At 37.5% G+C, this 27,618-nt stretch overlaps 1 protein-coding gene across 2 annotated transcripts in view; it reads left to right on the top strand.

The window, feature by feature from the left end:
• The window catches only part of TBC1D12 (TBC1 domain family member 12), a 149,376-nt gene that overhangs the window by 48,454 nt on the left and 73,304 nt on the right, over positions 1–27,618 (top strand). Inside the window, exons 1-2 of one of the 2 annotated variants that reach the window (XM_030941414.1) lie at positions 3,987–4,200; positions 8,005–8,056. The exons of the other annotated variant lie outside the window; for it this stretch is intronic. The gene's annotated coding sequence lies outside the window, so the exon portion shown is untranslated. Of the gene's footprint in view, positions 1–3,986; positions 4,201–8,004; positions 8,057–27,618 lie in introns of those variants that run through there. 2 annotated transcript variants of the gene reach the window in all.

The raw sequence follows: 27,618 nt of genomic DNA, 5'->3' as shown, positions 1-27,618 counted from the left end.
TAGCGGTTACTAAGTGTTAAGATATACATCCTTATTAAATTGTTTGGACATAGCTACTTATTAAGCAGAATCATTAGGTATTTCTTTTGGCTTAAGAGTTACTGTGAAAAAGATTAGAGACACTAAAGCCATTTATCAAGAAAGGTTGGGAATCTCTGCTATTGTGACATCTTAAATTTTAGCTCCTTTGTTTTTTTTTGGTAGTCTGAAGGTAACTTCTCTTGTCTAGAAGTTTTCAGAAGACCAGGTTCGCCCTCTAGAGGCGAAACAGTGGTCTTGCTACTGAAGGTTTTTACAGGTATTCTTGATTTTCTATAGTAGTTTAAATATGCATGCACATACATTTTTATATATTTATATAAACTACCGTTCTATGATATTTTCTTACCATAAGTCTCTGAATAAATTACTGGTTGGATAATTATCTTTACTGGTATGCTGTATACCTTTAATCTGCTATTTTCATTTTGGAAAGCCTCACATTCTCTTTTTTATACATATGGTATAAAAACTTGATGAGTGGGCTGGGAGCGGTGGCTCACACCTGTAATCCCAGCACTTTGGGAGGATGAGGTGGGCGGATCACGAGGTCAGGAGATCGAGACCATCCTGACCAGCATAGTGAAACCCCATCTCTACTAAAAATATAAAAATTAGCTGGGCATGGTGACACGTGCCTGTAGTCCCAGCTACTTGGGAGGCTGAGGCGGGAGAATCACTTGAACCTGGGAGGCAGATATTGCAGTGAGCCAAGATTGTGCCACTGCACTCCAGCCTGGCAAAAGAGTGAGACTACGTCTCAAAAAACAGCAACAATAACAGTAAAACTTCATGAGTGGTCAGGAAAAGAACAGCTCTTTTTTATTTGAGAAGGAGGAGTAGAGTTGAAATGTAGTTGCTGCCTCTGCCTCTGCGGCCCCTTCTCTGATCCTTTAAACTGATGATTATTTCTCTGCGCCACTTACTTTAGTTTTTGAGCTTTCCAGCTATGTCACAGGTATTAGTATATATTTCAGTGCCCTTTTTGTGGTTATGTTTGTTCTCTGGGAGACATTATGTATAGTCAAGTCATTTTTCTTCTGACCCTTTTCCACCTTCAAAGTATGTATCAGCTGGGTGCGGTGGCTCACCTTTAATCTCAACACTTTGGGAGGCTGAGGCTGGTGTGTCACCTGAGGTCAGGAGTTCGAGACCAGCCTGGCCAACATGGTGAAACCTGGTCTCTACTAAAAGTTCAAAAATTAGCTCGGTGTAGTAGTGGGTGCCTATAATTCCAGCTGCTCAGAAGGCTGAGGCAGGAAAATCACTTGAACCTGGGAGGCGGAGGTTATAGTGAGCTGAGATTGCGCCATTGCACTCCAGCCGGGATGACAAGAGCAAAACTCTGTTTCAAAAAAAAAAGAAAGAAAGAAAGAAACGTATTACTTTTACTATGTGATGGAACTTGTTTCTACCTCTTGCTTTCTACTATCTCTACTTCAGTGTGTGTCCTCTACTCCTTATTTGTCTAATTTTGCTGTCCTCTTCCCTGCTATTCTCATTTTTCAAAGTGGGCATGATTTTCTTTTTATTGTAATGGTGAATTTCCAGTCTTATGTCTCTGTTCTAAAACATTTTTTCACAACACTGACTTTTGAATTCTCTAAAAGATGAATATAAAACTGTGTATCTGAGCTCCTTTACCATGTATGCTTTCAGATAGATGTTATTATGTTTGGAATCAGAAACTGAAAGTGAGGACAGTATCAGTAAAGCCATGAGGAATGTTAGGACACTTCTGTCATGTTTTGGGATAGGGTCTTAAGGTGTTAAGGCTTTAGGAAATGAAGAGGTAGCTGGCAATTTAGGTGTAAAAAACTGCTTGGAGAAATGATGCCTCACTTGCTTTTTGAATGATAAAGCAGTAAGCTTTATTAGGAGATTAGAGTAGTAGTATTTCATTGGCTAATAACTTTTTAAAGCAGGTCTTCAGAAAGAAGTTGTTGATTCTTTTAAAACATTTTTTGAAAAAAAAAAAAAAAAAAGTTTTTTGGGGGAGATGGGGCTCACTATGTTGCCCAGGCTGGCCTTAAACTCCTGGGCTCAAGCAATCCTCCCGTCTTAGCCTCCTGAGTACAGGGCAGTACAGGCACACACCACTGTGCCCTGCAGAGTTGCCATATTTTTAAATATGTTATTAAACCAAACATTTCTTTAATAGAAAGACATCTGTAGGGACATGGATGCAGCTGGAAACCATCATTCTCAGCAAGCTATCGCAAGAACAGAAAACCAAATACCGCATGTTCTCACTCATAGGTGGGAATTGAACAATGAGATCACCTGGACACAGGAAGGGGAGTATCACACACCGGGTCCTATTGTGGGGAGGGGGTGGGGGGAAGGGATAGCATTAAGAGATATACCTAATGTAAATGATGAGTTAATGGGTGCAGCACACCAACATGGGACATGTATATATATATAACAAACCTGCACGTCATGCACATGTACCCTAGAACTTAAAGTATAAAAAAAAAAAAAAAATCTGTAAGATTACACCTAAGTAAAGAAAAAAAGATTTAATTTACAAAGTTTTTGCTGAGTGCGGTGGCTCACGCCTATAATCCCAGCACTTTGGGAGGCTGAGGTGGGTGGATCACTTGAGGTCAGGAGTTCCAGATTAGCCTGACCAACCCCATTTATAGTAAAAACACAAAAAAATTAATGGCCTGTAGTAGCGCTTACCTGTAATCCCAGCTACTTGGGAGGCTGAGGCAGGAGAATCGCTTGAACCTGGGAGGTGGAGGTTGTAGTGAGCGGAGTTTGCACCACTGTACTCTAGCCTGAGCTGTTTCAAGAAAAAAAAAAAAAAACACACACACACACAAAAACCCTTTTTTTCTCTATTATTAGTGAAACAACGCATGATTATATTCTCTTTATAAAATATTAAACATGGAATGATATATCTCAGTTCACTTTCACATTTTTAGGACTTGTAAAATTCTTTTTTTGTGTGGAAAACACGTAATTATTTTTGCATGTATATATTTTGCATATGTGGTATATGTTTTCCATTTCAAGAATGAAGTGTCACCATATTTAATTATATAGATGTGTATATATACACACACACGTATATATGTAATTTAACTTTACATATTTTGTACCTGTAGCTTTTCAGAGATACGTGAGTTCATAAGTGAAAGAATAGGTTAAATATTTTAAAACTTTTTTTATTCCTGCAGTAACTTTTATTACAAGTCTAATCAGTTTTAGTGCTTTCCATGTTAATAGTAAAGAAACATAAAAAACATTTTAGGATTATAGCAAAGCCAAACTGACTGAAGTTTGGCATTTAACTTGATGATCAATTCCCAAATCACAAGAACATTCGCAGTATTACTTTTTGAGGATTATCACATGTGTTCTCTTGCAGATGTGAAATTCCACTTGTGGCCTTTTGAACCAGTTGGTGAGCCAGGTTAAAAATTACATCTGTTGGCCGGGCGCGGTGGCTCAAGCCTGTAATCCCAGCACTTTGGGAGGCCGAGACGGGCGGATCACGAGGTCAGGAGATCGAGACCATCCTGGCTAACATGGTGAAACCCCGTCTCTACTAAAAAAATACAAAAAACTAGCAGGGCGAGGTGGCGGGCGCCTGTAGTCCCAGCTGCTTGGGAGGCTGAGGCAGGAGAATGGCGTAAACCCGGGAGGCGGAGCTTGCAGTGAGCTGAGACCCGGCCACTGCACTCCAGCCTGAGCGGCAGAGCGAGACTCCGTCTCAAAAAAAAAAAAAAAAAAAAAAAAAAAAAAAAATTACATCTGTTAATTATAAATAGTATTTCAGTTATATCGTAGTTCAGTTGACCTGAGTATGTTTTTTTTTTTTTCTAAATTAGTAGGTAAAGTTGGAATACAGCTACATGATTTGTCTTAGGAACTCGAAACTGCAAGTGAGAATGGTTTCAAATGAACCATGTTATATATAATTATGATACAATTGCATACTAGATTGAATATGCACTGTTTATGTCAAAACGATAATCTCTCAGTGAAACTTACCTTTTTTTGCTAGGCACTGCTTTTATATTGGCATCTTTAACATGAAAATGAGATTGTAGTCCTTAGATGATCAAGTTTTTCATCAATACTCATGCCATTTTCTGGTGAAGTTTGAGTTGAGTGGTTGAATCAGTTTCACATAACTTTTGACAGGTGAGGAAAAAAGTTGTAAGATACTAATTTCTTAATCAGACAGCTTCAAATTGTTTAAAAGTAGAATAGGTCGCTTTCCTCAGTTAAGCCTTTGCTTTTGAAATTTTTTACTGCAGGAACAACATTATGGAATGGACTAGCATACATGTGTTTTGTGAGCAGTAGTTAAATGTTACATACATAAAACTTAGAACATGTTAGAGCTTAATTTTCTGGTTTCTGATTTTATTGGTATGTGTAATAGAATATTTGAAAAGTTTATTGGTTTTAATTATGCTTAAATATCAATATTCTTGCTGTAAAATTTGACTAAGTGTACTGCAAAAACAAAGCAATTCTTTCACTGATGTTAAATTGTAGAGGGGCTGGACTGTGTTCAGAAGTTATTCTTTAGAAATTTTGTTTTTGAGACAGGATCTCACTCTGTTGCCCAGGCTAGAATGCAGTGGCACGGTCATGGCTCACTGCAGCCTTGACCTCCTGGGTTCAAATGATCCTTCCACCTTAGCCTCCTTAGTAGCTGAGACTACAGGTGCACACCACCATACCTGGCTAATTTTTTCTACTTTTAGTAGAGACAGGGTCTCACTGTGTTTCCCTGGCTGTTCTTGAACTCCTGGGCTTAAGTGATCCTCTGCCTTGGCCTCCCAAAGTGTTGGGATTACAGGCATGTGCCACCATGCCTGACCAGAAGTTCTTCTTGAAAAGTTTAAAAAATTGTTGCACTATTGCATGTTTTGTTTTCACCTTTATTTACTTTATCTGTTATCACCTTGAAAAGGCAGTGAATAACTACATTTCCAGTTGCATGTGTGTTCTTTATTGATGGTTAATAAATTATTATGCATTTCTATGTATAAATGGATTTCATAAAAATTAATTTTTGTGGTCTAAAGATTGGAGAGGAGCTAGTAATATTTCTGGGCCTGTGCTTCTGGGAGAAGGGAGAAGTATGAGCCTCAAGAGAGAAACCTAAATAATTTTTTTTTTTGAGACGGGGTCTCGCTCTGTTGCCTGGGCTGGAGTGCAGTGGCCAGATCTCAGCTCACTGCAAGCTCCGCCTCCCGGGTTTACGCCATTCTCCTGCCTCAGCCTCCCGAGTAGCTGGGACTACAGGCATCCGCCACCTCGCCCGGCTAGTTTTTTTGTATTTTTTAGTAGAGATGGGTTTCACCGTGTTAGCCAGGATGGTCTCGATCTCCTGACCTCGTGATCTGCCCGTCTCGGCCTCCCAGAGTGCTGAGATTACAGGCTTGAGCCCCTGTGCCCTTCCGAGAAACCTAAATTATTAATTAAAGAAAATTAAAAGAATAAAGTTAAGTTTTCACAAATTAAACAGGATAGAATTTGAGGGAATGTTTTTTCATTTTATCAGAAACAGAGACTTGGAAAGGGTTACAGTTTGAAAATACTCTGAATATCTATATTTGATTACAGGAATACGGTTTTGTATATCAGCATTATATTAAAAGTTGTATTCATCCTGTCTTTATCTCAGGCTTGTATCTTATGGCAGGCTTCAGACTAAACAAATAAGATCGTACTAATAACTTTGCAAAAATAAAGTTGACTAAGGTACTCTTATATGCCAGAAAGTGATGAAATGCTTTGCGCCGAGATTGCAATTGAGCTTGAAATATAGGGTGGGTTTTTTGTCTCCTAATTCATAGATCTGGAATAAAATTTATGATCTATAAAGACATCATAATCAGCTAAACCCTGTCTATCCCAAGCATAATGGTTTCCTCAGCTCTTAGATTAAGTTGTGTAAGAGACTCTCTTTATCTTGGGCAGACATGGTCTTGAGGTAGCAGAGGTGGGGAGTTTTTCTGCTTCTGAAACATTGTTCTGGCTCTCTATAGATTGTTCACAGCATATAGAAATAGAAGGATTTACTCACTAATGTGGTTTAACACTAACCCCTTTAAGGGGGAGTGTTCCTACTGTCCATTGAACCTCAAAGTTAAGTCAGTTAATGGATATATCAGTGTATATATGAGGCTATTTTGGCTCTCTCCTTGTCTTTGAAGGAGAAGCTTCTATGCTACTATTCTTTCTTCTTGTCAATCCCCATATTTTATTTATTTAGGCAGCTATTCAAAGATACTTGCCACTCTCCCTTTGAATCCAGTCTGATCTTTTCACATATTTCCCTCCTGGTACATTTTTCTGGTAAATCGCTTTAGCTACAAAACGCAAGGCATCAAAGTGTGGTAGAATACCATTCTGCTTCCAATTCAATGTGTGACCTAATATTAGCAAACTCTAGGCCTTTTCTATAGCAGAACTTGAAGGACAGAATTCTTGAATTGATCTTAGATTTCTTAAGATTTTCTGGCTTATTTCCATGAATTCTTTATTCAAAAAATATTATGTTTAATGCAATAGGTATAATTTAGGTTCTTGATGCATATATATATATATATATATATCTCCTAGCCTTTGAGTTATTGCAGTATAACTGCAGGGGACGAGGGGTAGAAGAGAATTTCATATGTAACTATAATATTGTATGGTAAGTGTTTTAGTAGAGCTATGACAGAGTATGAGAGTACAGTTGAGTGATTTATTTTTCTCAGAGATGACATGCAAATTGTGTTCCTAAGTGTATTAGTAGGAATTAAGCAGGCAGACAAGATGGGGAAAGCCATTCTAGATAGAGGAAATTGAAAAAGCAAGCAGGAATGAATGGGATCTGTTTAGCTAATCAGACAGTATATCAAAGATACAGGGTAGATGGTGAAGGCTCATTAGCCATGAGGCTAGAGAATTGGGTTTTATCTAAAATACTTTTAAATAAGGTACTGAGATATCAAATTTATGTATTAGAAAAATAATTCTGGAGGCATTCTAGGAGCTGGATTAGAAAACAGTAATGATCCAGCAATCCTGCTACTGGGCATTTATCCAAACAAAAGGAAATCAGTATATCAAGGAGGCATCTGCACCCCTGTGTTTATTGCAGAACTATTCACAATAGCCAATATATGGAATCAGCCTCGGTATCTCAACAACAGATGCATGGATAAAGAAAATGTGGTATATATACTCAATCATATACTATTCAGCCATAAAAAAGAATGAAATCTTGTCATTTGTGGCAACATGAGTGGAACTGGAGAACATTATGTTAAGTGAAATAAGCCAGAAATGGAAAGTTAAACACCACAAGTTCTCACTTATGTGTGGGACCCAAAAAAGAAAGTTGATCCCATAGAAGTAAAAAATATAACAGGATATTAAAGGCTGGAAAGGGTAGGAGGAAGGTGGTGGGGGGGGCTGCATGTTAGGGAGAGATTTGTTAAAGGATAAAAAATTCCAGCTAGATAGAAGGAATAAGTTCTAGTGTTTCATACCACTGTTGAATGACCATAGTTACCAATAATATACAGTTTTAAATAGCAAGAAGGAGAATATTGAATATTCCCAACATAAAGAAACGATACATGTTTGAGATGATGGATGTGGTAATTACCCTGATCTGATCACCATACATTATATGTATCAAAACATCACTATGTACCCCATACGTAGTTAAAATTATTATGTGTAAATTAAACCAATAAAAACATCTTAAAAAGGTTAAAAAGAAAACAGTGGATTTGAGGACAAGGCTGTTAAGATTTTTTAAATAATAATCTATTATTCTAATTTTCAAACACAGTGGATGATTAGAACTACCTAGAGAATGTGTTAAGAATACGCTGGCTCCATACATTAAGTTCCTCATGTCAATTTTGTGTATTTTTAATTCTTGTGTTCCTAGCTGGTTCTTTTTCAAATCTACTGTATCACTTTTTACAGTTTACTGTTCCCTGCTGAAATTTCAAGCTTGGCCTTTATCTCCTTGAACATAGTAAGTACAGCTATTTCATATGTCTGGAAATTCCAGCATCTGGAGCTCCTATAGGTCTGCCTACATCAAATATTGTTTCTGATAGTTTTGGCTAGCAGATGTTATCTTATCTCTTTGTGTGCCCAGTTACCTTTGCTTGACTGCTCGGTGTAATATTTCAAACATACAATATTTGAGACATCATGTATGGAAAGCAGTTTGAAGGCTAACATGATGTCATCCTTCAGAGATTTGATGAATGTTTCTTGGACAGTATATGTCTAGCTGTTGGTCCATTCAAATGAGGCAAAACTCAAGCGCCAACTCTTTTGATCATTTTTTAAAATTATTGTGTAAGGTAGTTTTTGGTTGTTAAACCAACTTTGCATTCCAGGAATAAACTATGATCAGTCACAGTTATTATTCACCTTGCCTATTTCTGGATTAGATCTGCATATATATTTAAATGTAAAAACTATGGCAGTTGTAGGTTCATAGCAGATTTGAGGAGAAAGTACAGAGTGTTCCATATAACTCCTGTCCCCACGTACACACAACCTCCTTCACTGTCAGCATCTTGCACCGCAGTGGATCATTTTTTTACAACCAATGAACTTACATTGACACACTGTCACTCAAAGTCTGTAGTTTACAGTATCAGTCATTCCCAGTGTTGTACATTTTATGGCTTTGGACAAGTGTGTAATGACATGTATCTATCATTGTAGTATTACACAGCATAGTTTCACTACACTAAAAATTGTGCTGTGTGTATTCATCCTTCCCTCCCCCAATCCTCTGGAAACCACAGATCTTTTTCTTGTCTCCATAGTTTTGCCTTTTCCAGACTATTACGTAATTGGAACCAGACAGTATTTAGCTATTTCAGGTTGGTTTCTTTCACTTAGTAATATGCATTTATATTTCCTCCATGCCTTTCCATAGCTTGATAGCTCATTTCTTTTTAGTGCTGAGTAATATTCTATTGTCTGGGAACACCACAGTTTATTTACCCATTCACCTACTGAAGGACGTCTTAGTTGCTTCCAAGTTTTGGCTGTTGTTAATAAGTCTTCTCTAAACTTATGCGTGCAATTTTTTGTGTGGTTTTATGTTTTTGTTTTTGTTTTTGTTTTTTTTTGAGACGGAGTCTCGCTCTGTCTCCCAGGCTGGAGTGCAGTGGCCGGATCTCCGCTCACTACAAGCTCCGCCTCCTGGGTTTATGCCATTCTCCTGCCTCAGCCTCCTGTGTGTAGCTGGGACTACAGGCGCCCGCCACCGCGCCCGGCTAGTTTTTTTGTATTTTTTTAGTAGAGATGGGGTTTCACCATGTTAGCCAGGATGGTCTCGATCTCCTGACCTCGTGATCCGCCCGTCTCAGCCTCCCAAAGTGCTGGGATTACAGGCTTGAGCCACCGCGCCCGGCCCGGTTTTATGTTTTTAGTTCATTTTGGTAAATACCGAAGGAAGTGATTGCTGGATCATCCAAGAATATGTTTAGTTTTTCAAGAAGCTGGCAAGATACCTTCCAAAGTGTTGGTCCCATTGTGCATTCCCAGCAGCATTGAATGAGAATTCCTCTTGCACCACATTTTCTCCAGTATTTGCTGCTGTCAGTGTTTTGAATTTTGGCCATTCTCATAGCTGTGTAGTGGTGTCTCATTGTCTTAATTTGCAATTCCCTAATGACATACGATATTGAACATCTCTTCACATGCTTACTTGCCATCTGTATATCTTCTTTGATGATATACAGGTCTTTTGCTCATTTTAAAATCAGATTGTTCAATTTCTTATTGTTGAGTTTTAAGAGTTCTTTGTATATTTTGGATAACAGTCCTTTGTCAGGCATGCCTTTGGCAAATATGTTCTGTCTTTCTATGGCTTGTCTTTTCACAGAGCAGACATTTTAAATTTTAGCAAACTCCAGCTTATCAATTATAGTAGTCTCCCCTTATCACAGTTTCACTTTCCACAGTTTTGGTTACCCATGGTCAGCTGCAGTCTGAAAATATTAAGATATTTTGTGTGCTTGTGTGTGTGTCTGTGTATGTGTGCATGTGTGTGTGTGTGTGTGTGTGAGCGAGAGAACACATTCATATAACTTTTATTATAGTATTTTGTTATAATTTCTCTATTTTATTGTTAATGTCTTATTGTGTCTAGTTTATAAATTTATAAAGTTGATAAAACATTATCATGTATAGGAAAAAACCACATACAGGGTTAAGTATTATCCGTGGTTTCAGGCATCCACTGGGGGTCTTAGAACATATTTCCCAAGGGTAAGGGGGACTACTGTATTTTAATTTTTATTTTTTTGTAGATCATGCCTTTAGTATTGATCTAAAAAGTCATCACCATACTCAAGGCCATCTAAATTTTCTGTGTTATCTTCTAGGAGTTGTATAGTTTTGTACTTTACATTTAGGTCTGTAAACCATTTTGAGTTAATTTTTATGATGGATGTAAGGTCTGTGTGTAGATTGATTTTTTTTTTTTTTGCCTGTCAATGTCCAGTTGTTCCAGTACCATTTGTTGAAATGCGTATCTTTGCTCCATTGTATTGCCTTTGCTCCTTTGTCAAAGATCAGTTGACTATATTTATGTGGGCTTATTTCTGGGATCTCTATTCTGTTCCATTGACCTATTTGTCTGCTCTTTCTCCAGTGCCACACTGTCTTAATTATTGTAGCCTTTTCGTAAGTCTTGAATTCTAGTAGTGTCAATCCTCTGACTTTTTCTTCAATATTCAGTTGGCTATTCTGGGTCTTTTGTCTCTGTGTAACTTTAGAATCAGTTTATCATTCCCAAAATAATTTGCTGAGATTTTGATTGGGATTGTGTGGAATCTGTAGATCAAGTTGAGAAAAGCTGACATCTAAATGACATTGAGTCTTTTTTTTCTTTTTGAGACAGAATTTTGGCTTTTGTTGCCCAGGCTGGAGTGCAATGGCACGATCTCAGCTCACTGCAAGCTCCGCCTCCCGGGTTCAAGCGATTCTCCTGCCTCAGCCTCCTGAGTAGCTGGGATTATAGGCATGCACCACCATGCTGGGCTAATTTTGTGTTTTTAGTAGAGACAGGGTTTCTCCATGCTGGTCAGGCTTGTCTTGAACTCCTGACCTCAGGTGATCCACCTGCCTCGACCTCCCAAAGTGCTGACATTACAGGCGAGAGCCACCGCACCCAGTGAGTCTTCTTAATCATAAACATGGAACATCTCTTCATTTATTTTCTTCTTCTTTTTATCTTTCATTAGAGTTTTGTACTTTTCCTCATACGGATCTTGCGTATATTTCGTTAGATTTATACATAAGTATTTCATTTTTATGGTAGTATGTTTTAAATTTTAAATTTTACTTGTTCATTGCTGTTATATTGTAAGAAAGTGATTGACTTTTGTACATTAGCCTTCTATCTTGTAAACTTGCTGTTATTGCTTATTAGTTGCAGAAGTTTTTCTGTTGGTATTTTTGGACTTTCTCCACAGACAATCATGTCGTCTGTAAGCAAAGACAATTTTATTTCTTCTTTCCTAATTAGTGTAACTTTTATTTCCTTTTTCTATTGCATTAACTAGGACTTCTAGAACAATGTTGAAAAGCAGTGATGAGTGGGGACATCCTTGCCTTGTTCTTGATCTTAGAGAGACAGCTTCTAGCTTCTCACCATAAAGTATGATATTAGCTATAGGTTTTTTGTAGATTTTCTTTATCAAGTTGAGGAAGTTCCCCTCTATTCCTAGTTTACTGAGAATTTTCATCATGAATAGTGTTGGATGTTGTCAAATGCTTTTCCACCATCTATTGATGTTTTATCATGTGATTTTTGTTCTTTAGCCTCTTGATGCAATTGATTAAATTAATTGATTTTTTTTTTTAACATTGAACCAGTTGTGCATACCTAGGATAAATCCCACATGGTCATGGTATAGAATTCTTTTTATACATTGTTGGATTAGATTTGCTAATATTTTCTTGAGGATTTTTTGCATTTACATTCATAAGAGATACTGGTCTGTACGTTTCTTTTTTGGTAATGCCTTTGTCTAGTTTTGGTATTAGAGTAATGCTGGCTTCTTATAATGAGTGATGAAGTATTTCCTCTGCATCTATCTTATGGAAGAGATTATAGATAATTGATATAATTTCTTCCTTAAATATTTGGTAGAATTCATCAGTGAACCCATCTGGGTCTGTGCTTTCTGTTTTGGAAGATTATTAATTATTGATTCAATTTCTTATGTTAGTTTGGGTATATTTCAAGGAATTGGTTCATTTCATTCAGGTTATCAAATTTGGGGCATAGAATTGTTCATAACAGGCCAGGTGTGGTATCTCGTGCCTGTAATCCCAGCACTTTGGGAGGCCAAGGCGGGTGGATCACTTGAGGTCAGAAGTTCGAGACCAGCCTGGCCAACGTGGTGAAACCCTGTCTGTACTAAAAATATTAGCTGTACTAAAAATATTAATTAAAAAAATAGCTGTACATGGTGGCATGCACCTGTAGTCCCAACTCCTTGGGAGGCTGAGGCAGGAGAATTGCTTGAACCCGGAAAGTGGAGGTTCCAATGAGCCAGGATGGCACCTGGACAACAGAGCACAAGACTCCATCTCAAAAAAAAAAAAAAAAAAAAAAAAAGAATTGTTCATAATATTTCTTCATTATCCTTTTTAATGTCCTTGGGCTTTGTAGTGATGTCTCCACTTTCATTTCTGATATTGGTAATTGGTGTCTTTTTTTTTTTTTTTTCTCTTAGTTATCCTGGCAAGAGGATTATCAATTTTATTGATCTCTTTAAAGAACTGTTAGCTTTTGGTTTTGTTGATATTTCTCTACTGACTTCCTGTTTTTAATTTTATTGATTCCTGCTCTTTATTTATTTTTTCTGCTTCCTTTGTAATTAATTAGCTCAAATTTTTCTTAAGGTGGAAACTTAGATGATTGATTTTAGATCTTCTTTTCTCATATATTCATTCAAAGCAATACTTTTGCCTCTAATACTGTATTTGCTGCATCTCACAAATTTCGTAAGTTGTATTTTCATTTTCCTATAGTTAAAAATATTTTAAAATTACCCTTAAGATTTCTTCTTTGACACATGTGTTATTTAGAACTGTGTTGTTTAATCTCCAAGTATTTGGGGATTTTTCAGGAATCTCTGTCTGTCAATTTCTAGTTTAATTTCATTGAGATCTGAGAGCAGACATTTTATGATTTCTGTTATTTTAAACTTGTTAAGGTGTATTTTGTGGCCTAGAATATAGTCTTTTGGTCAATGTTCCATGTTAGCTTGAGAAGAATGTTTCATCTGCTGTTGCTGGATGCAGTAGTCTACAGATGTCAATTACATGCAGTTGACTGATGGTACTGTTGAGTTCAGCTATGTTCTTACTGATTTTCCGACTGCTGGATCTGTCTATTTCTGATAGAGGCTTTAAAGTTTTCCAGTGTAATAGTAGATTCATCTGTTTCTCCTTGTAGTTCTACTCGTTTTTGCCTCATGTATCTTGACCACTTTGTTTTTAGTTGCATACATGATAAGAATTGTTATGTCTTCTTGGATTATTAACCACTTTATTATGTAATGCCCCTCTTTATTCCTGATAACGTTCCCTGCTCTGAAGTCTGCTCTGTCTAAGATTACTATTGCTACTCCTGTTGTCTTTGATTAGTGTTGGGATGGTATATCTTTCTCCATCCTTTTTTAAAAATCTGTATGTGCCTTTATAGTTAAAGTGGGGTTTTAAAAAATTTAACTTAATTTTACTTTAAGTTCCAGGATACATGTGCTGAATGTGCAGGTTTGTTACGTAGGTGTGCATGTGTCATGGTTGTTTGCTGCACCTATCAACCCATCATTTATGTTTTAAGCTCTGAATGCATTAGGTATTTGTCCTAATGCTCTCCCTCCCCTTATCCCCCCACCCCCTGACAGGCCCCTGTATGTGTGTGTGTTGTTGTTCTCCCTGTATCCACGTGTTCTCATTGTTCAACTTAGAGTGGGTTTTTTTGTAGACAACATATGGCTGGGCCTTGTTTTGTGATACACTTTGACAGTCTCTGTTTTTTCATTTGTTTGTTTGTTTTGTTTTATTTTTGAGACAGAATCTTGCTCTGTTGCCTAGGCTGGAATGCAGTGGTGCAGTCATAGCTCACTGCAGCCTCAAACTCTTGGCCTCAAATGGTCCCCCCGCTGTGGCCTCCAAAAGTTCTGGGATTATAGGCATGAGCCACTGTGCTTGGCCTCTCTGTGTTTTAACTGGTGCATTTAGACCATTGATATTTAAAGTGATTATTGATATAGTTGGATTATTATCTCTCATTTCTGTTACTGTTTGTTAGTTGTTGCCTTTATAATTTGTTTCCGGTTTTGTCTTCCACATCTTTTCAGTCTTTAGTTTTAATTGAACATTTTATATTATTCCATTTTCTCCCATTTCTTAGCATATCAGTTATACTTCTTTTTTTAAAACTTTTTTTGGTGGTTGTCCTGGAGTTTGCAGTATGTATTTATAGCTAAGCCAACTCCACTTTCAGGTAACACTGTACCTGAAAGTGGAGTTTCATGTGTAATGCAAATACCTTGTAATAACAAAACATTCCTAATTCATGCTGCCCATCCCTTTTATTACTGCCATTCGTTTTACTCGCATGTGAGCATACACACACATGAGCATACATAATTAAACACCTTATTGCTGCTATTATTTTGAGTAAACTGTTGCTATGGTTTGAATGTATATGCCCTCTAAAATTTATGTTGAAATGCAATCCCCACTGTGGCAGTATTGAGAGGTGGGGCCTTTAAGAGGCGATTAATTCTTTAAGAGGATTAATCTATTTTACAGGATTAATCCATTAATAGATTAATGGATTATTGGATTATCATAGGAATGGGACTGGTGACTTTATAAGAAGAGGAAGCAAGATCTGAGCTAGCATGCTCAGCCCCTCACCGCATGATGCTCTGCACCACCTCAGGATTCTACAGAGCGTCCCCATCAGCAAGAGGATTCTCATTAGATGTAGCCCCTTGACCTTGGACTTCTAACCCTCTGTAACTGTTAAGAAATAAATTCCTTTGAATTTTAGGTATTCTGTTATAAGCAACAGAAAATAGAATAAGAAAACTGTTTTCTGTTAGATCAATTAAGAATAAGAATAATTTGAGACCTGCCTGACCAACATGGTGAAACCCTGTCTCCACTAAAAATACAAAAATTAGCCGGGCATGGTGGCACACGCCTGTAATCCCAACTACTTGGGAGGCTGAGACAGGAGAATCGCTTGAACCTGGGAGGCGGAGGTTGAGGTGAGCTGAGATCACGCCACTGCACTCCAGCCTGCGCAACAGAGTGAGACTCCGTCTCAAAACAAAAAACAAAAAAGAAGAATAAGAAAAACACCTTCTTTAGGAAGAACTTCTTTTAACATTTTCTTGCAAGGCAGGTCTACTGTCAAACAAATTCCTTAATAATTGTCCCAGAAAGTTTTTTTCCTTCACTTTTGAAGGATAACTTTGCAGGATACAGAATTCTAGGCTTGCAATTTTTTTTCTCTCAGCACTTTAAATATTTCTCTCTACTCTTTACTTGCATTTCTGAGGATAAGTTCATATCTTTGCTCCTATAGGTAGGGTGTTTTTCCCTCTGCCTTCTTTGAAGATTTTTTGATCTTTGATTTTCTGAAATTTGAATACAATATGGCTAGAAGTAGGGGTTTTTAAATGTATGTTTATCCTATTTGATGTTCTCTGAGCTTTCTGGATCTTTGGTTTGGTGTTGACATTAATTTGGGGGAACTTCTCAGTCCATATTGCTCTAGATATTTCTTCTTCCTTCTGTCTCTCTTCTCCTCCCCTCTCTCTTGTCCTTTGTAGTTTTCCCAGTGTTCTTGGATACTCTGTACTTTTTTTCCCAGTCTTTTTTCTCTTTGCTTTTCAGTTTTGAAAGTTCTGTTGTCATACCTCAAGTTCAGAGATCCTGTCTCAACCATGTCCAATTTGCTAATGAACCCATCAAAGGAATTCTTTATTTCTGTTCCAGTTTTTAAATCTTTAATATTTCTTTTTGGTTATTTCTTAAAATGTCCATCTTTTACATTATTCTTGCATGTTGTCTACTTTTTCCATTGAAGCCTTTAGTGCACTGCTCATAGTTCTCTTTAAAACAAATTCTGGTTTGATAATTCCAACATTCCTATCATATCTGACTCTGGTTCTAATGCTTGTTTAGTCTCTTTAGACCGTGTTTTTTTTTTTTTTTTTTTTTTTTTTTTACCATTTAGTATGCCATATAATTTTTGCTGAAAGGTAGATAGAATGTAGTGGATAAAAGGAACTGGTAAGTAGGCTTTTAGTAAGGTAGTGGTAAGGTGTGGGAAAAGGGGAAGCATTCTATAGTCCTATGATTAGGTCTTAATCTTTTGGTGAACCTGTACCCCTGAATGATACGCTTCATAGTGTTCTGTTTTGTTTTTTTTTTCCCCTCTTTGACAGGACAGAATGGCCAGAGGGAGCTGGAGTTGTGTATTTCCCTTCCCCTAGTTAGGTTGGAGCAGGTAAGGTTCTGGTAAAATAGTTTCTCCCGAGGGCAGACCTTGTTAAGAACAGAATGTAAAGGAGTATTTCAAAATAATTACTTTTCCTCTCCTGCCAAAAGCACAAGGGGATTTCTCCCCCACAGTACTCACTCTGAGGACCTGGTAGAGTTCCTGGAGGTAAAACTCACAAAAGTGTATGCAGCTGGGTCCTCCTGGAGTTTTGTTTTATTTTTTTCCTTTTTTAAATACCTGCATATCCCCTGCAGTTCTAACATCAGACTTGTCCACGCTGAGCCTCCAACAGTTTGTCTATTACAGTTTATGTTTTCCTACTCCAGCACTGCCAGAGGTTTCAGCCTCTGGGTGTCTGCTCTGCTAAGTTGTGATTCTCCTTTATGTGTTTGTCTCTGCAGTTTTGGGGCAGTGGTTTTCTCTGTGGCTTCATGTCTCTGATGAATCTAAGAATAATTATTAATTTTTCAGTTTGCTTAGGTTTTTACTTGTTAGGATGCAGTGGCAACTTCTTGAACTCCTGGCCTCAAAAGATCCTCCCACCTTGACCCCCCAAAATGTTGGGATTATAGGTGTGAGCCACCACAGCTGTCCTGGAATGGCAATTTCTAAGCTGTATACATGCTGGAGTGGAAGTCCAGAAGTCAGTTTGCTAATGTTATGTTAGGGATTTTTGCTTCCATATTCATGAGGGATGCCAGTCTGTAATTTTCTTTTAATGCCTTTGTCAGATTCTGGTGTTGGGATAATACAATCATCATTTAATAAGTTGAGGATTGTTTCTTTTCTATTTTCTGAAATAATTTGTGTACATTGGTGTTATTTCTTCCCTAAACATTTGACAGAATTTACCAGTGAAATAATTTAAGCCAAGGTTTCTCAACCTCAGCACTTTTGACATTTTAGGTCGTGTATATGTAAATGTAAATGATCTAAATGTAAATATTGTGAGGAGTTTTCCTGTTACATATAGGATATTTAGTGGTATCCCTGGCCTGTAAGAATTCCGGTAGTAATTACTCCCCTTCACTTCTCATTGTGACAACCGAAATGTCTTAGACATTGTCAGATGTCCTCAAGGGGGCAAAGTCAACCCCAGTTGAGAATTACTGATCTAAGTGAAGTGTGGAAGTTTTTTGTTGTTGAGCATATTTTTAGTTATAAACTTAATGTTTTTCTTGACCTCAGACTGGGCTATTCAAGTTTTCTGTTTCTTCTTGAGTCAGCTTTGGTAACATGTCTTTCAACAGATTTTTTTATTTCATCTATGTTGTTGGATTTATTACAATGAAATTATTCATATTTTCTTTTTTTTTAAATGTCTGCTAGGTATGTAATACAAATGTGGATAGTGATGATGTCTCTTGCATTCCTGATTTTGGCAGTTTTTATCTTCTCTTTTTCATTGATCAGTTTTACTAGGAGTTTATCAATTTTATTATGTTTTAAAAGAAACACCTTTTGTTTCACTGATTTTTACTTCTTGGTTTTGTATGTTCTATTCATTGATTTCTGTTCTTCATTATTTACTATCCACTTGCTTTGGATTTATATTGCTTTTTTCTAGTTTTCTGAGGTGGGTCATTCATGTTAGACCTTTTATCTTTTTAATGTATTTTAAGCTACAGATTTTCCTCTAGCTATGCTTTAGCTGCGTTCCATAAATTTCAGTGTTTTCATTTTCACTCAATGCAAGATATTTTTCCTTTCCTTTTGTTACTGCCTTTACTTATGATTATGTAGAAGTATGTTATTTTACTTTTAAAATATCTTGGGATTTTACAGATATGTTTTTGTAAATGATTAATTATGGATGGTCAGTGTCTCAGTCCATTTTCGTTGCTTATGACAGAATATTGGGAACTGAGTAATTTATAAAGAAAGGGAATTTATTTCTTACAGTTACGGAGGATGAAAAGTCCATGGTCGAGGGGCTCCATCTGGTGAGAGTCCTCTTACTGGTTGGAACTTTGCAGAGTCCCAGGGCGATGCAGGGTGTCATGTGGCAAGGGAGCTGAACATACGAGCTCAGGTCTCTTTTCCTTTTCTTATAAAGCTACCAGTCCCACTCTCATGATAATATGTTAATCTGTGAACAGATTAATCCATTAGCCCTCCTGACCAAATTGCCTCTTAAAGCCTCCCCCCATCCCCAGTACTATCACACTGGGGATTAAATTTCAACACCAGTTTTGGAAGGGACAAATATTCAAACCATAACAGACAATATATGTTATGCATTTTCAGTTTTTCTTCAATTTATTGAGACTTATTTATGCCCCAAATATAGCTTGTCTTACTGAACGTTCCTTGTGTACTTGAAAACAGTGTATATTTTGCAGATGTTGAGTGAAGTATTCTATAAATGTCAGTTTAGGTCATGTAAGATGGTAGTGTTACATTTTTTATATTTTTAAATTTTTTTGCTTTTTCTACCAGTTACTGAGAGAAGAGCAATAAAATCTCCACCGTAATTTACTTGGTTATTTCTCCTTTCGTTTCTGTCAATTTTTATTTCCTGTTTTTTGAAGCTTTGTTTTGACGTTGTCTTGGTGAATTGCTCCCTTTACCATCAATGATACGTCCTTTTTGCTTTGGTAAAATTTGCCTTTATGAAGTTTTTATCTGACTTTATTAGCCACTGGAGCTTGTTTCCAGTTAATATTTTGCAGACATTTCTGTTTTCATCCTTTTATTCTTGTGTCTGTCTTTATATTTAAAGTGGGTTTCTTATAAATAGCATATAGTTGGGTCTTACTTTTGTAAGAACCTTACATGTAAGAACCTTACAACAGCGTACTGCTGTTACCTCCTTTCTGACTTTTGTGCTGTAAACTCCTTATTTACATTTACCAGTATATTTCTGTATTAAATGACCACATATTCTCTAAAACTTTTTTTTTTTTTTTTTTTTTTTTTTTTTTTTTTTTTTTTTTGAGACGGAGTCTCGCTCTGTCGCCCGGGCTGGAGTGCAGTGGCCGGATCTCAGCTCACTGCAAGCTCCGCCTCCCGGGTTTACGCCATTCTCCTGCCTCAGCCTCCCGAGTAGCTGGGACTACAGGCGCCCGCCACCTCGCCCGGCTAGTTTTTTGTATTTTTTAGTAGAGACGGGGTTTCACCGTGTTAGCCAGGATGGTCTCAATCTCCTGACCTCGTGATCCGCCCGTCTCGGCCTCCCAAAGTGCTGGGATTACAGGCTTGAGCCACCGCGCCCGGCTATATTCTCTAAAACTTTAAGAAATGAGAAAACTGTCTTTTTTATTTGTCCATATTTATTATTCTTGGTGCTTTTTTTTCATCTCTTTGTGTATATTCATGTTTTCATGTGATACATATTCTTTGCATGAATAATTTACTTGAAATTATATTGCTGGTCCTTGAAATTATATTGCTGGTCTCTCTATATGTGTGTGTGTGTATATGTGTATATATAGATACACATGCATATATACACACACACATATATATATAGTGGCATTTACAAGTTCACAGCATTTTAATTCTTACTGAAAGGCTGGATTTTATTATTGGCAATACTTATTTTCAGTTGCTTTCCTTAAAAATCACTGGCACACTTCATCCTTTTTTATTTGTTTTAATAAACTTTTTATTTTGGAATAACTTTAGATTTACAGAATAACTTTAGATTTTGGAATAACTTTAGATTTTGGAATAACTTTATTATTGTGATTTTGAAAAAAATAATACAGAGAATTCCTAAATACCTCTCATTCAGTTTCTCCTAATGTTAACATCTATTACCCTGTACATTTGTCAAAACTCAGAAAACTGACTTTGGTAGATTACTGCAGACTTCACTTGGATTTCACCAATTTTTCTATTAAAGACCTATTTCTCTTTCAGTGTCTAATCTGGAATACCACATTATATTTTGCTATCACAATTCCTTGGTTTCTATAGCTTTTGACAGTTTGTCATCTTTCCTTTTTTTAATGAACTTGACACTTTTGAAGAGTACTGGTCTATTATTTTCTAGAATGGTCTTCAATTTGGGTTTCTCTCATGATTTCCTTATGACTTGACTGGGTTTACCCGGGAGAAATATGGAGATGAAGGGCCCACTTTGTCTAAATTTTAGGAAATAACTGCCACTGCAGTTTGCAGTCAGTATTTTAAATAAAAGTAGTGTTCTTGAAAAAGACATTTGTTCAGTTTAGAACTTAAATAATTGCACAAGTGCTTTTCCTTTGCACAAGTGTGTAATTGAGTTCTTTATCGGTACTTTTCCTTTTCTTTTTTGAGACAGAATTTCGCTCTTGTTGCCCAGACTGGAGTGCAATGGCATAATCTCGGCTCACTGCAACCTCTGCCTCCTGGGTTCAAACGGTTCTCCTGCATCAGCCTCCCCAGTAGCTGGGATTACAGGCATGCACCACCACACCCGGCTATTTTTTGTATTTTTAGTAGAGACGGAGTTTCTCCATGTTGGTCAGGCTGGTCTCAAACTCCCAACCTCAGCTGATCTGCCCGCCTCGGCCTCCCAAAGTGCTGGGGTTATAGGCATGAGCCACCTTGCCTGGCCCTGTACTTTTCCTTTTGTCACACAGAATGTTAAGAAGATGTTTACTCATATATAAATATTTAATACAATTAATAATTTTTACGGTTTTGTCATAGACATTCTTAAATGAATCTGGCCACTGCCCCCTCTTTTTTTAAATCCTTCAGTGCATATCTTGAAGAATACAGTGATCAGTAGTGCTATTGCTTTGATTTGTGATGGAGCACTGAGAGTTTTTGTTTTTGAGATAGTCTCTGTTGCCCAGGTTGGAGTGCAGCAGTGAGCTCATAGCTCACTGTAACCTAACCTCCAGGGCTCAAGTGATCCTCCCACTTCAGCACCCCCCCCCACCCCTATGCCCATGCAACCATACTTGGCTAATTTTTTAATTTTTTGTAGAGACAGTGTCTCACTATATTGCCCAGGCTACTGACAATTTTATGCAACATTGCTGAGCACCATTAGTACAATTATCAATGCAGTGACAAACTATTAACACTATTAGGAATATAGCTCTGACTTTGCAGACCCCATGAAAGCATCTCCTGAACACATAGGTCTTCTGATTACATATCGAGAAGCCTCCCAATTAGGGCTTTTATGATACTTATCTTTAATTTATCATGGTCTACCTTCAAATAACTTTATAGCACTTGAGTATAATGGAAGAACCTTACAACAGTGTGCTGCTGTTACCTCCTTTCTAACTTTTGTGCTGTAAACTCCTTGTTTACATTTACCAGTATATTTCTGTATTAAATGATCAAATATTCTCTAATTTTAAGAAATGAGAAAACTGACTTTTTTATTTGTCCATATTTATTATTTTTGGTGCTTTTTATCTCTTTGTGTATGTTCATGTTTTCATGTGATACATACTTTCTGCCTGAATAATTTTCTTGAAATTATATTGCTGATCTGCTGACAACAAATTCTCTTAGCTATTGCTTGTCTGAAAATATTTTTATTTTGCTTTCACTTATGAAAGATATTTTCTCTGGTATAGGATTCTAAGTTTGATAGATGTTCCCTCTCCATTTTTTTTTTCCTTTAGCAATTTAAAGATTTTTCTATTGTCTTTTGACTGGAATAATTTTCAGGGAAAAGTCTTATAATCCTTTTCACATTCAGTCTTTTCTACATAAGTGCTTTTTTTCTGGCTGCTTTTAAACTATTCTTCTTAACATTATATTTTAGTAAATAATTATGATGTCTTTTGGTATGGTTTTATCTATATTCCGCCTAGAATTTATTGAACTTCTTGGGTCTGTGGGTGTAGTTTGACAACATTTCAGCCATTATTTTCTTGAATGTTGTTTTCCCTTGTACCTAGACTCCAATTACACATAATTTAGGCTGCTTGATATTGTTCCCTAAAGCTCTGCTTATATTTCTTCAATTTTTTCCCCTTTCTTTGCTTACTTTTGGATAGTTTCTGTTGCTCTGTTCTCAAGTTCATTGATAACAATGCTACAGTTTTTAATATGCAAGATCTAAAGTGAACATTTTACTGGGTGACATTGATCACAGATTAAACATTGCAGAACAAAGTAAGTTCATTGATAATTTCTTAGTTATGGGATAAATTAGCTCAAAGGAAAAATTACGTTAGACATGAACTAAAAAATGTTTGTAAATAAGCCGTAAAATATTCAGACTGGTGCACAAGAAGCTTGACTTCTGGACAGAACAAAATCAAACATCATTCAGCCCTCAGCAATCTAAAATTCACAGTGTCTTACATCCAACAAAGAAGAGACCTTCTGGGTTTCTCCTGAATGTTTTGTGTATTCCCAGTGATGACTTTTTATTCTGGTGGGTGATAATGTGAGTAATTCTCACCCCTGGGTAAGCTCTGGAAAGTGTTTTGCTTATAGCTCCTCAGGTTGTTGTTCTTTCCCCGAAAGTTCTCCTTTGCCCAGCTTTGTAGGGTTTTATGGTACACATGTGTAGATCAGTATTCAGCTAAAGATTCAAGAATACTGCTATGTCGGTTTCTGGAGTTTTTCCTTTTTTTTTTTTTTTTTTTTTTTTTTTTTTTTGAGATGGAGTCTCATTCTGTCACTCAGACTGGAGGGCAGTGGGGCGATCTTGGCTTACTGCAGCCCTCCGCCTCCTGGGTTCAAGTGATTCTCCTGCCTCAACCTCCCAAGTACCTGGAACTACAAGCACATGCCGCCACGCCCAGCTAATTTTTGTATTTTTAGTAGAGACAGTTTCAGCAAGTTGGCCAGGCTGGTCTCAAACTCCTGACCTTAAGTAATCCACTCGCCTCCCTTCCCAAATTGCTGGGATTACAGGGGTAAGCCACTGTGCAGGACCTGGAGTTCTTTCTTGATGGGACACTTTCTTTTCTACTACTGTGTCCCCAAAATTCTAGCCCTTTGGCCTTTCCAAACTAAAAGTCAAACTTCCTTTGGGGTCCCCCTTCCTGCCCTGATGTTCATTCAGTATTGTCTCCAGGCACAACAGTTGAGTGATCCTCAGGCTCATCTTGTTTGTTCCCCCTTTGTCAGGGACTGCAGAGATTGCAGCAAGAAAGTTGGTGTGAATTACCCAGTTCACCAAGTGGGAGTCTACCCTATGTCCCTGAAGAATTTTTTTTTTTTTTTGGCCAATTTGTATATACATAACTTTTAGGAATGTAGATGGAAATCAGTACTTATTTGAATTTCTCATTACATCTTCAAATCACATGGAGGAGGGCAGAACTGAGAGAACAGTAGAGAAGTGGAGTTGCTGATTGATGTTTATGCTGTGAACCTCTTGGTCAAACGGAGTCCAAAGTTAACTGATTGTATGGAATATTCAGTTTTAAGAACTGATAAATTTGCCTAAACCTGTTTGAGTTGGGTTTTCTGTTATATATAATCAAAAACATCTTAATGAATAGCATATAATCTTGTGATGAATTTTGAAAGTACTAGTGTTAATATTTGATAATTATTATTATTTTTGAGAGAAGGTCTCACTCTGTCACCCAGGCTGGAGTGCAGTGGAATGATTATGTCCCACTATAGCCTCCACAACCTGGCTCAAGTGATCTCCCACCTCAGCCTCCCAAGTAGCTGAGGACTAGAGGCGCATACCACCACACTTGGCTAATTTTGTATTTTTTTTTTTTTTTTTTTTTGAGACGGAGTCTTGCTCTGCCACCCAGGCTGGAGTGCAGTGGCCGGATCTCAGCTCACTGCAAGCTCCGCCTCCCGGGTTTACGCCATTCTCCTGCCTCAGCCTCCCGAGTAGCTGGGACTACAGGCGCCCGCCTCGTCGCCCGGCTAGTTTTTTTTTTGTATTTTTAAGTAGAGACGGGGTTTCACCGTGTTAGCCAGGATGGTCTCGATCTCCTGACCTCGTGATCCACCCGTCTCGGCCTCCCAAAGTGCTGGGATTACAGGCTTGAGCCACTGCGCCCGGCCTAATTTTGTATTTTTTGTAGAGACAGGATTTCAACATGTTGCCCAGGCTGGTCTTGAACTCCTAGGCTCATCAAGTGAGCTGCCCGTCTCGGCCTCCCAAAGTGCTGGGATTATAGGCGTGAACCTCCATGCCCAGCTGTATTATTTCTAATACAATTTGTAATTTTTTTTTTTTACTTTTTATTTTTTTATCCAGGAGTACTGCTATATAATTTGTAATTCTGATTGCATTAAGATGGCATGTTTGGCCAGGTGTGGTGGCTCAAGCCCACAGGTGTGGTGGGCTTAATCCCAGCACTTTGGGAGGCCGAGACGGGCGGATCATGAGGTCAGGAGATCGATACCATCCTGGCTAACACGGTGAAACCCCGTCTCTACTAAAAAATACAAAAAAAAAAAAAAAAAAAAAAAAACTAGCCGGTTGAGGTGGCGGGCGCCTGTAGTCCCAGCTACTCAGGAGGCTGAGGCAGGAGAATGGCATGAACCCGGGGGGCAGAGCTTGCAGTGAGCTGAGATCTGGCCACTGCACTCCAGCCTGGGCGACAGAGCGAGACTCTGTCTCAAAAAAAAAAAAAAAGATGGTATGTTTAATTTATTCAGCAAATATTTAAGTTATTTTGATATGGAAATCTGTGCTATTTTCTGATGAAGATGAGCTCATACAATGTTTTAAAGCTTATTATTATTACTGTCTAGAATTTTACAGCACTTTTATGACAAGAATCTATGTGGAAAGTGCTAGAATACAACTTCTTATGTGAATGATGTTTGAGTGACAATTCTGTACAAAACTCATTCCTAGGTCGGGCGTGGTGGTCACACCTGTAGTCCCAGCACTTTGGGAGGCTGAGGTGGGTGGATCATCTGAGGTTAGGAGTTCGAGGCCAGCCTGGCCAACATGGTGAAACCCTGTCTCTACAAAAAATACAAAAATTAGCCAGGCATGGTGGCACATGCCTGTAATCTCAGCTACTCGGGAGGCTGAGACAGGAGAATGGCTTGAACCCTGGAGGTGGAGGTTGCAGAGAGCTGAGATTGTGCCGCTGCACTCCAGCCTGGGCAATAGAGCAAGACTCTGTATTTCCAAAAAAAAAAAAAAAAAAAAAAAAAAAAAAGCTCATTCCTCTCTTAGATACATAAATTATATTCTAGCTGCTTCATTTTGAGTTGCTTTATACATTCAATGTATACTTAATTCATGTTTTATAAAGGACAGCTTTCATCAAAATTGGCTTTATCCAAACTTGCAGTGATTTTCCATTTTGTTCATGATTAAGTCCAAATATTTTAGCCAGTGAAAGGCCCTGTAATTTAACCCACCCCTTTCTAATCTTATTTCTCATCATTTTTCCTATTAAGTGAGATTAATGTCTTTCCCTGATCCATGCCTTTGCTTGCTCCCACTGACCTGTTCTTTTAATTCTTTCTGCCTATCAGTACCCATCATTTTTGCTCCAGTTCTGATCCCACCTCTTTAGTAAGATCTTTATCAGTCATCCACCATGGCCATGAGTGATCTCTCGTAAAATATACTTTATTTTTTGTTGTTTACAAAGCCAATCAACACTGGTTTCATAAGGTAAACCAAAAGCCCTTCATTTCTAACCTCACTGTCCAGAGGAGAACCTCTTAATACTTCCTTAATAATTTTATGCATATTCAAATATGTATTAGCTTATTTGGTTATTACTAACTTTGGCCACCATATTGGAGAACACAGTTCTATAGGCTTAATTATATTTAACTTTGATTTTTCTTTTGGCAAGAATATTTCAAGAATGGTAATGTATACTTTATATTGCATCATACAAGAAATATACTGTCTGGGGATCTCCTTTTGTGATATTTAAGTGGATTGGGGATTCAGGCATTGTCAGTCTGATCTACCCCAATGAGCCTTTCACTGAATGATTTTATGAATCTCATTCTTTTAAATTTTCATCAGCCAGGCACAGTGGCCCATACCCATAATCCTGACACTTTGGGAGACAGGGCAGGAGAATTGCTTGAGCCCAGGAGTTCAAGAACAGCCTTGGCAACCTAAGGAGATCCCATCTCTACAAAAAAAAAAAAAAAAAAAATTTAATGTCATACATAGCTACTTTACTGCCTGTTAATATAGCAAGATAATAGATCATTAAAAGGCAGGCTCTGGAGCCAAACTGCCTGCTGGTAATGACCTTCAGCAAGTGAGTATACATCTTTGTGCCTCAGTTTTTCTTCACTGGGAGGGGACTGACAGTGCATGGTTACATAGTGTCAGTCAATGTTAGTTGTTATTAATATATTGGTTTAAAAGTTTGATTTTGCTGTCTATGTGCATAGCCTTTGTTTGCATGGAAAAATGTTGTATTGGATATCATTCATGGTATTCTGTTAGGTAGTGAAACCAGGTTACATTGTAGGAAAATGAAGTATCATTTAAATTATAACAAATTTGTTATTTTTCTATAATTTTTAGTAAGAAAAACAGCAGAAAAGGAATTTATTACGTTGGAGTTTGTAATGAAGAAAAGAAACATTGAGCATGATTAGATATATATTCTAGATATTAGGAAAGAAAATTGGAAAAGCCAAAAAGAAATGAGTGACATTATTGCTTTTGATTATGAATGGCTGTGCGGTTCTTTGAGATGACAGTTAATAAACATAAGTGCACACAATCCTAAATAATTTGTTGGAGGAGAAGTTTCTAAAAACCCAGTGTGGTGATGCAAGGGAACTCTCAGATAAGCAGAGCGTAGATATAGTAGATGGAAGGGAAGATGCAGAACTAAAGATGAATATGAAACTTTATAACAGTGGCTGAAACCACAAGGTAAGCTGAAGTTTATAAGACAACGTAAGTTGTTTTTTGAAAGTAATATCTCAATTAAGGTTAAGCTTCAAAAAGATCATCAAGGCCGGGCGTGGTGGCTTATGCCTGTAATCCTAGCACTTTGGGAGGCTGAGGTGGGTGGATCACAAGGTCAGGAGTTTGAAACCAACATGGAGAAACCAACATGGAGAAACCCTGTCTCTACTAAAAATACAAAAAAAAAAAAAAAATTAGCCAGGCTTGGTGGCACATGCCTGTAATCCCA

The sequence above is a fragment of the Rhinopithecus roxellana genome, chromosome 11 (assembly GCF_007565055.1).
Source record: "Rhinopithecus roxellana isolate Shanxi Qingling chromosome 11, ASM756505v1, whole genome shotgun sequence".
Taxonomy (NCBI): Eukaryota; Metazoa; Chordata; class Mammalia; order Primates; family Cercopithecidae; genus Rhinopithecus; species Rhinopithecus roxellana.
The sequence above is the reverse complement of the archived record's forward strand: the minus strand, read 5'-3'. Positions and strand labels throughout refer to the sequence as shown.